The sequence below is a fragment of the Oreochromis niloticus genome, linkage group LG1 (assembly GCF_001858045.2).
Source record: "Oreochromis niloticus isolate F11D_XX linkage group LG1, O_niloticus_UMD_NMBU, whole genome shotgun sequence".
In the NCBI taxonomy this organism is placed as follows: domain Eukaryota; kingdom Metazoa; phylum Chordata; class Actinopteri; order Cichliformes; family Cichlidae; genus Oreochromis; species Oreochromis niloticus.
This window is the reverse complement of record NC_031965.2, coordinates 35,888,070-35,895,663: the sequence shown is the minus strand read 5'-3', so window position 1 is coordinate 35,895,663 and position 7,594 is coordinate 35,888,070.

Sequence of the window (7,594 nt, the reverse complement as noted above, 5' to 3'; positions counted from 1 at the left end):
ATCAATATTGGGACTGCAAAATATATATTAGCTATTTAACTAGGCACACAAAAAAATTTTGTGCGAATTTATAAAGCTGTAAATGGGTGTTTGCTCTTCCCGGTGTCTCTTTTAAAGACTGGTCAAATATATATATATATATATATATATATATATATATATATATATATATATATATGACCAATGGTGAATCTATCCATCTATCACTAATGTTCCGCATGAAATGTAATGATATGGATTAATAACACAATGTGGTTTTGTCAAGTCGTTTTATGCACTGCTATATAATAAGACTTCATGTGCAGCCACTGACTTTTGGTTGGGAAAAGGAAACCCACAGTTATCATTTGTTATCATAATTACAATAATAAACTTCCACTTAAGGTTATGGGGTCACCTTATATGAAAGCTGTCAGCTTGAAATGAGAGACAACACAATCTCTTGTCTTGTCTTCCCCCAGACCTTTTAATAGATTAATTTTCTCAATTTCACAGGATTAAGTGGGGGATACTCTGGTGGCTGGTGTCTTGTGTGTCTCATGATATGGTCTCTGGAAGCTGTCCATCACAACAGGGTATCTGTGGAAACTCTAGTTCTTTTTGTCCACAAAATAATGCATATCAAAATACTAGCATGAGTAAGTATTTCCATGTATTTATTGAAATTTCTATCATTAACAGTATAGGAACATCCCATTACTTTAGTACTGTTGTTTTCTTTGTCATAAAGAAGGACTAAATGCTAGCCTATAAATACTCTGAAGCTGTCAAATTGCTGCAATACATGTAAACTCACCATTAAAACATCTTAAAATATGAATGACCTCCTCAAAGACGAAAAGGAAGTACAGGCAAAAACATACCAGACACTTATTGTGACTAGCATAAATAATCAAAACACAATGAATCATGGTCTAAAAAATTCTAACCAGCATACTAATGGAGCTAAACAGGAAACAATACAAAATCAAGAAATAATGAGAAAAAAACTGAAGTGGAAGAAAATAACTAACAAAAAAAACAAAAAGAAAACAAAAACTGGATAATCACAAAATGAAAAACTCAAAGCAATTAACAGTTTCACCTCCAAGCAAAATATGCAAAATGCTCTGCTGTTGTCTTTTTTTTTTCTTTTTTTTTTTTTACCTGTCCCGTTTGGTTCTTTTGCCATCAGAATTATTGTCTAAAGGCGAAGAAGATGCCCAACGGATTTACTTTACCAAATGGACCATCCCAGCCTTGCCGTAATGGTCCATTTGATTCACCTTTTATTGTTTATTTTATTTTCACTTGCTGAATACGGGACAGACTTGACTGGGGGAAAGAAAGGGGAGAAAGAAAGAGGGAAAGAAAAACAGCAGGGAAGAGGGACGGGGAAAAAGGGCAAAAAACCAAAAACCAACAGAATAAGCAGACAAAAAATACATATATCGATCACCTGGATCACCTGTTGAGAAAGAAAGAAGAAAGCAAGCAGAAGAAAACGAGAGTAATAGAATAAACAACATCACAATGATCTATGGGAATATGACAGTAAATACTAAATATTAAACATTATTGTGCAGCACGTAAGATCGACAGCGCACAGTGTGCTTTGAGGTAGGAGCCAAAAAGGGTGTAGTTTGTGTGTGATCACTTGTGTGTACACCTGTGAGCATGGACGCGCTTGTTTTTTTTAAAAGGTTCCTTCATGTAATGATCTGCTAGAGGGTGTGGGGGGCCACTGCCCCGTCCTCCAGGGCATGACGCAGGTATGGAGGAGATCAAAACTCCAGACGTCCAGAGGCCCCCAGAACACAAGAGACCAAGGAAGACCAACAGAGGGGCAGCCGCGCCACTATCCCAGAAAGAGCTGAGGAGAGTCCCAGATGAGGGGTCACTCAGCAGCCGCGGAGCAGAAGCCAGGGGGGGGTTGCAGTGACGTGCCCATGAGCTCTGCCGGCAGCCAACTGTGCTCTGCTGTTGTCTGAAAGACTGAAAACAAGAGGCTTTATGTAGTCTAAACATAGGAACTGATGATACAGTTACTTATATGTCCCACCCAGCCTCCTCTCGTGGGACATGCCTCCACCTCAGCAGGAGGCATCCTTGTCAGATGCTCACAGCACCTCAGGTGGCTCCTTTTGATGTGGAGGAGCAGCTACTGTACTCTGAGCCAGATGACTTCTCACCCTATCTCTAAGCGAGAGGCCAGCCACACTTCGGAGGAAGCCCATTTCCACCACTTGTATCCAGTGTTGGGACTAACGCGTTATTAAGTAACGCGTTACAGTAACTACGTTATTATTGTGGTAACGAGCACGGTAACTAGTTATTATGCCAAAACCAGGAACGCGTTACTCGTTACTAGGATTTAGATAGGCTCGTTACTCGTTACTTCGTGTGGTGGATATCGCGGAGCTTCCACAGATTCAGTAACATTAGCAAGTGGTGGAAGCCAGCAGGTGGATGAAGGAAAAGGGAGGCAAGAGGAGAGACCCGAAGGCCGCCGGTCCGCGTGTCAGGTGAACTGAACTTCAGGTAAGAAGTTATGACCTACAGTCTATCTGAGTCAGATATAAACCAAGTTTAGGTGGAGTTTATTTTCGGTATGCTGACTTTTTCGTACTGCGTGCTAGCTAGCATGACGGAGTTTCTATACAGCTGGGTGGGTGCTATGTTACTGATGTTGAACTTTATTTTGTTCATACAGTTAATTATTAGAGTTGCCAACCGTCCCCTAAAAAACAGAATCGTCTGGTATTCAGAGAAAATATTACGCGTTTCGTACTGAAGTGAAAAGGAACACAGTTTGTCCCGGACTTCAGCTACAATGAAAAAGACACAAAGCTGGAGCTGCACAGCTGCTTCTTCTTCTCTCATTCTCTCCTCTCCTGTTTCTACTTCAATCACGAAACTGATCAATGATCAGCTGATCGGCTTTTCTCTCTTGTTTATTTATCGCCCACTTTGCGCCAGAAAGAGGAAACCAGCGGATGTCGCGTTAAACAACAGCAGCACGTTTAAGCTTGATCAGCTGTTGTTAGAATTTATTTAATATTAATTGCTAGTATCAGCTGATGTTTGCTGGAGCCACAGCTGTAAAGCTGCTGGTCATGATATCGGTTTGGTTATCTGATGAGAGGGAAACATGCAGATGAAACCAGGAGATGTCCTTACTGAATCATCAGAGCTGAACAGGTGATGGAGAAACAGGTTTACCTTTTAGGTGACATGAATGAGTTGAAGGGAAGTTATGAACTGTTTCTGAGAGACAAATAACACCAGCATCCTTTTCTAAGTAGCTGACAGCTGGTAACTGTGCAGGGGCGGGTCTAGCAAAGTGTTGCCAGGGGGCAGGTAGGGCATTAACAGGGAAAGGGGGGCACAAGGAAATACTTTTCTTTATTATTCTCATTTAAAATGTCTCGCTTTAAAAAAAAATAATTATCTGAGTCTTACAACAAACAATTGATAGATTGATACATATATACCATCAGAACAGTGTACATCACTGTCACAACAGTGTTTATTTTCATTCAAAGGCTTTATGATTTTCCTATAATGGTGGGCCGGTCTCTAGTCAAAATGCCCGGGACGATTGTTTTGTCCCAGTCCAGCTCTGTATGCAGCTCATCTGCAGTCTGGTGTTACCTACATCTTCCTATTCAGAAGGCAGAATTTCCAAGTTCTGAGTACAATCAAAAGCACCACGACTGCAGTTTTTGTGTTGGATGTAAAAAGCAGGCTAGAATCATGGCGGCGGTCAACGACGGTCCAGGCGTGGGATTTCTCTCGTGGAAATGTGCGCATTATTTTTTCCTTTCTATTGGTAGGTGGCACAGTGCACTTGTGGCAAGTAAGCAAGCTAGAAGACTGACAGTCTGGCTGGGTATCCAGTTACGGAAGCAACACATTAACAAGAGAATTCTGAGTAAAACCAAAGTTACTTTCCCTAGTAACTAGTTACTTTGAAAGTAACGGGTAACTTGAAGTAACTGAGTTACTTTTTTAGAGAAGTAACTAGTAATGTAACTAAGTTACTAATTTAAAGTAACTTACCCAACACTGCTTGTATCCGCAATCTCGTTCTTTCGGTCACTACCCACAGCTCATGACCATAGGTGAGGGTAGGGTTGTAGATCGACTGGTAAATTGAGAGCTTCGCTTTTACACTCAGCTCCCTCTTCACCACAACAGACTGGTGCAGCGTCCGCATCACTGCAGCCGCAGCACCAATCTGTCTGTCAATCTCCCGCTCTCTTCTGCCATCACCTGTGAATAAGACCCCGAGATACTTAAACTCTTCCACTTGGGGCAGGAACTCGTCCTGGACCCAGAGTGGGCTCTCCACCCTTTTCCGCCCACTCCGGGTCTGGGACGAGTTCCTGCCCCAAGTGGGGCATAATTATAGAGCTAATGTGAATTCAGCTAAGGTATGCTGAATCCTTAAGCTGGATGATTGTTTGCTTTTCTCCTACCTTTGGTGCTCACATTCTAATACATTTTTATGTATTAGAATGTGATGTTATCATCTTCAATGCCCTGTACCAACATAGAGCAGAGCAGCTATCTGAACGCTACTCCAACAGAGGTCGATTATCTTGTTAATAATTTTACCTCCTCACTACGTACGACTCTGGATACTGTAGCTCCTGTGAAAACTAAGGCCTCAAATCCAAAGTCCCTGACTCCGTGGTATAATTCTCAAACACGTAGCCTAAAGCAGATAACTCGTAAGCTGGAGAGGAAATGGCGTGTCACAAATTTAGAGGATCATCATTTAGCCTGGAGAAATAGTTTGCTGCTTTATAAGAAAGCCCTCCGCAAAGCCAGAACATCTTACTATTCGTCACTGATTGAAGAAAATAAGAACAACCCCAGGTTTCTCTTCAGCACTGTAGCCAGGCTGACAAAAAGTCAGAGCTCTACTGAGCCAACCATCCCTTTAACGTTAACTAGTAATGACTTCATGAACTTCTTCACAAATAAAATTTTTATCATTAGAGAAAAAATTACCAATAATCATCCCACAGATGTAATATTATCTACAGCTACTCTTAGTACCATCGATGTTAAGTTAGACTCTTTTTCTCCAATTGATCTTTCTGAGTTAACTTCAATAATTAATTCCTCCAAACCATCAACGTGTCTTTTAGACCCCATTCCTACAAAACTGCTCAAAGAAGTCCTGCCATTAATTAATTCTTCGATCTTAAATATGATCAACCTATCTCTAATAATCGGCTATGTACCACAGGCCTTCAAGCTGGCTGTAGTTAAACCTTTACTTAAAAAGCCATCTCTAGACCCAGCTGTCTTAGCTAATTATAGGCCAATCTCCAACCTTCCTTTCATATCAAAAATCCTTGAAAGAGTAGTTGTCAAACAGCTAACAGATCATCTGCAGAGGAATGGCTTATTTGAAGAGTTTCAGTCAGGTTTCAGAGCTCATCACAGCACAGAAACAGCTTTAGTGAAGGTTACAAATGATCTTCTTATGGCCTCTGACAGTGGACTCATCTCTGTGCTTGTCCTGCTAGACCTCAGTGCTGCGTTCGATACTGTTGACCATAATATCCTATTAGAGCGATTAGAACATGCTGTAGGTATTACAGGTACTGCACTGCAGTGGTTTGTATCATATCTATCTAATAGACTCCAGTTTGTACATGTAAATGGAGAGTCCTCTTCAGACACTAAGGTCAATTATGGTGTTCCACAGGGTTCAGTGCTAGGACCAATTCTATTTACATTATACATGCTTCCCCTAGGCAACATCATTAGAAGACATAGCATAAATTTTCACTGCTATGCAGATGACACGCAGCTCTATCTATCCATGAAGCCAGGTAACACACACCAATTAGTTAAACTGCAGGAATGTCTTAAAGACATAAAGACCTGGATGGCCGCTAACTTTCTGCTTCTTAATTCAGATAAAACTGAGGTTATTGTACTCGGCCCTGAAAATCTTAGAAATATGGTATCTAAGCAGATTCTTACTCTGGATGGCATTACCTTGGCCTCCAGTAACACTGTGAGAAACCTTGGAGTCATTTTTGACCAGGACATGTCCTTCAATGCACATATTAAACAAATATGTAAGACTGCTTTCTTCCATTTGCGCAACATCTCTAAAATTAGAAATATCCTGTCTCAGAGTGATGCTGAAAAACTAGTTCATGCATTTATTACTTCCAGGCTGGACTACTGTAATTCACTATTATCAGGAAGTCCTAAAAACTCGCTGAGAAGCCTTCAGCTAATCCAAAATGCTGCAGCAAGAGTACTGACAGGGACTAGAAAGAGAGAGCATATTTCTCCTGTTTTGGCTTCCCTTCATTGGCTTCCTGTTAAATCCAGAATTGATTTCAAAATCCTGCTCCTCACATACAAGGTCTTAAATAATCAGGCCCCATCTTATCTTAATGACCTTGTAGTACCATATCACCCTATTAGAGCACTTCGCTCTTGCACTGCAGGCCTACTTGTTGTTCCTAGAGTATTTAAAAGTAGAATGGGAGGCAGAGCCTTCAGTTTTCAGGCCCCTCTTCTGTGGAACCAACTTCCAGTTTGGATTCGGGAGACAGACACTATCTCTACTTTCAAGATTAGGCTTAAAACTTTCCTTTTTGCTAAAGCATATAGTTAGGGCTGGACCAGGTGACCCTGAATCCTCCCTTAGTTATGCTGCAATAGACGTAGGCTGCCGGGGATTCCCATGATGCATTGAGTTTTTCCCTTCCAGTCACCTTTCTCACTCACTATGTGCTAATAGACCTCTCTGCATCGAATCATATCTGTTATTAATCTCTGTCTCTCTTCCACAGCATGTCTTTCATCCTGTTTTCCTTCTTTCACCCCAACCGGTCGCAGCAGATGGCCGCCCCTCCCTGAGCCTGGTTCTGCCGGAGGTTTCTTCCTGTTAAAAGGGAGTTTTTCCTTCCCACTGTCGCCAAAGTGCTTGCTCATAGGGGGTCATATGATTGTTGGGTTTTTGTCTGTATTTATTATTGTGCTATCTACTGTACAATATAAAGCGCCTTGAGGCGACTTTTGTTGTGATTTGGCGCTATATAAATAAAATTGAATTGAATTGAATTGAATTATAGTTCTACATTGTCGATTTCTAAATTTTAATATAACCCAGGTATAGCTGGATTCCCAGTAATGCCTTTTTTAAAAATCTTGACAGGCAATAGAAAGAGTATATCATAACAATTCACATACCACCCAATAACTACATTAACACTTTAACTAACTGTTGAGATCACCATTCTTGTCAGTCATTACTATGACATAAGTCAGTAGTATGGATCAAGGGCGTAGATTTGGCATGGACGGAAGGGACATGTCCCCACCAATATCCAGCGATTATTGAATTTTCCCCACCAATAATTTCATCTCTTCGAGTAAAGGAAAACAAACCCGATAGAAAGAAATAACGATCTATCAACATCTCATTCACCTAGCGGTGCAGAAAGAGTTAAATCACGTTCTCTACCAGAGTCCTACCTCATGTGACAAATATGGCCAATGTGATTGGCTGTGCCTTTCAGGGAGCTCTGTTTAGTTTTAGCAGCGGCAAGCCTGCGCTGCCAGGACCTGCAAG